A 3250-nucleotide genomic window follows, 5' to 3' on the forward strand; every position below is an offset into this window, starting at 1 on the left:
AATGTTGGAGCCTAGACGGGGATACAGATACACCCCAGGAGGGGAGAGAGGAGGGGAGGAGAGGAGTACTCTGTACATAGAGAAAGGATGAAGGCAGGAGTCTATATACAAAGGGAGTCCTACAGCAGCATGCATATGCAACATGGAGAAGCACTTCTCACATCCAACTACTGCTCCTGCTCGTCGTCCTTCTGCTTGTATCTCCAGTTCCCTTTCTCGTTATTGCATTTTCATTTTCCATGTGGCAGACAAGGGGATACAGAGGACACGGGGATACACGGAGATACACGGGGATACACGGCACCAGGGGTGCTCGAAAGGTGCTCAACGATGTTCGCTTTGGCGTTTATTTGTTGCCCCCTTTTTTGGGGTTTCAGTTCGGTTTTTGGCTCGGCATTCGGTTTGTTTGTTTGCCAAGGAGGTGGGCCGGCGGGGTGGCCGGAGGGGTGGCTGCATTCTGGTTACACATCCCAGTGCCAGAGTCCAACAACAACAACAACAACAACGAGCCAACAACTTTTCCATTAAATCTATTCGCTACAGTTAGAGATGCACTGGCCGATAACGATATGTAACGATAATTGAACGGAAACGAAAGTGAAGCAAAATATCGATAAATGATGAAAGCGATCAATAATCGGTAACATTAAAGATGCCTCAAACGATAGCGATAAATATCGGTTGAAAATAACAATAACGATATGTGTATAGCGATAATTAACGATAACGATAACGATGAATATATACAGATATCGATAAACACATCCAACGCTATCCGCTGCCATCTCTAGGCATTCTCTCTTCTTTTCTCTTCTCTTCTCGCCTTCTCTTGCTCCATCTCCACCTCTGTCTCTGCTTCGCATCGTCAGGGGGCAGGAGTAGGGGCCAGGCTGGTGTTGTTTAAGCGTTTCTCTTGCTGTTTCGCCGTCATTGTCGATTGTCTAGATTGTCTAGACATCAGTGCTGTGTTTGGCCACACCGCACTCCCCCCCCCTCACCACCGCCTGTTGTAAACGTAAATTAATCATACGCATCGTTGTGCAGTGCATAAAAATGTCTCCATTCTACGGTCAAAGGTCGGTTTGAACGAACGAATGATCCTGCCTTTTGAGTCAACAAAAAAGAGGTGTCCTGCCACACTGGCCGTGTCCCTGCTGCCCTGCAGGGGCCTTACTCTGTATATTTGTTGACATGTAATTGCAACTAAATATTTTAAATTGCTTTAAAATAAAGCAAAGGGACTCGGGACTCGGGACTCGGGACTCGGGACTCGGGACTCCCGACTACGACTCTGACTCCAACTCTGACTCTGTCTTTCCCTGCCTCTGTCTCTGTGCCTCCGCCTCCGCCTCCGCCTGTGCCTCTGCAGATCCACCAAAAAGGTTATGCAAATGACAAAGTTTGCCTCTGCGTTGCACACACACACACAGAAGGAGGAGGAGAGAGAGAAAGAGAGAGAGGGAGAGAGAGAGAGATGTGTGTGGCAGGTGAGGATGTGCAACGTTTGTGTAAATAACATAAAATTCGTATTTATACACAGCATACAAGTAAACACAACAGCAGCAAGGGGCAGGCAGGAGGCAGGAGGTGCTGTGTGGCCAAGGAGAGTGGGCAGGGGGGAGCACTGCCTGTGAGTGGGCGTTGCAGCAGTACGAGAGAGGAATCATGAAATTTTCTGTTTGCATTTTACATTTGACTGCGTGTCGGTGTCAGGATAACTACGAGTACGTGTCCTCCCTGTGCATCTATATACATATATATATACAATATATACACATACATATACATCAGTCCTTGTCTCTGTGTGTGTGTGTGTGTGTGTTTGTGTGGCTCCCGATATGTGGAAATGCTTTTATCAGTGGCAGACGAGACGTGAAACAAGTGAGAAGTTTTCATTGGGAACAAGGCCACATATATACTGGAGAATACCCTGGGAAAGCACGATGGCAGGCCCATGCGAAGGGGGGGCGGCGAACGATCGCCGAAAGAGAGACCATAAAGAGGAGTGAGACTCCTCTCTTGCTCTCCTCTGGGTCCCCCCCTCCGTTTTTGATCTATTCTGTTCGGCAGAGAGCGTCCTCCAAGATTTGAGGCCTCTTTAAAGAAAAAAAAACCACATGCATGTCGTGTGCATGACTACGAGTTTTGCTGATGATTCTTTTGTTGTTGCTGCACCCTGTTGCTGCCCCAGAACTAATCTACCCCTTGGCATACCCTAGACAAACATTGAGATAGCATTTACTGCCATGAAATTTGCAGTTTATTGCCATCGTTTTTATTTTGGAATGGCGAAGAATGGTTACCAAAGAGAGCGGAACTGCGGAGGAGGTTAAACCACACACACCCCCAGAGAGAGAGAGAGGGAGGGGGAGAGAGCGAGAGAGGGAGAGCGTAACAAATTAATTGCATTTTCCGGCGCCTAAAACATTGATTTTGCATTTCTGTTGCCCGCCAAACGGGTGAGGGGGGGGGGGGGTGGGCCGAAAGGGGGTAACCGTGTAATTAACACCCCAGCGAACATTGTCAGCGAGTCACTTAAGACCTTGCCAATCATCAATCAGTCAATCAATCAGTCGGGCAATCAATCATTCCAGCCAGAAACGAGTTCCCAAGCGAACAGCCTCCACATTCTTCAGTGTCCGGCAATCGATCGTTTGGGATCGTTTGGGATCGGCACCGAGTCGTAAATATTTTGGAGTCAATCGAACGGCAGCTATGCGGAGAGACCTATCGATAACGAGCAGGGAAAAACATCGAACGAAAGAGATCGAAGAGAGAGAGAGAGAGAGAGAGAGAGAGAAGAGAAATTAATTACTGGGGGGAAAAACCGTGCTAATTGCTGCTGCTGGCCTCTTGTTTGTGGCTGCAATTAGTTTTACATGCACTTTGGCGCCTACAAAAAACAGGTTCTCTCTGGAGAGAGAGAGAGAGAGAGGGAAGAGGGAGAGAGAGGGAGAGCGAGAGCGAGTGCTTCTGCCTGTTATCGTTGACATTTCCATTGAAGCTCATTGGTAATTATTAATTAACAAAATTAATAAAACATTTGTATCTGGCAGGCAGGCGGGCAGGCAGACGGACTGCCCCGTCCAGGAGTCTGCCCGTCAAGAAATATTAATTAACTCGAACTCGAACTCGAACTGGCTTTCGCGAGTAACTTGCTTCCGTTGCAAGTAGCTGCTGCTGCCACCGCTGCCCGTCCGCGTGTGTGTTATACAATAATTAAGTTTTCAGCACCTGCGTGTGAGTGGAG

Source organism: Drosophila miranda, chromosome XR (assembly GCF_003369915.1).
Source record: "Drosophila miranda strain MSH22 chromosome XR, D.miranda_PacBio2.1, whole genome shotgun sequence".
NCBI classification, from domain to species: Eukaryota; Metazoa; Arthropoda; class Insecta; order Diptera; family Drosophilidae; genus Drosophila; species Drosophila miranda.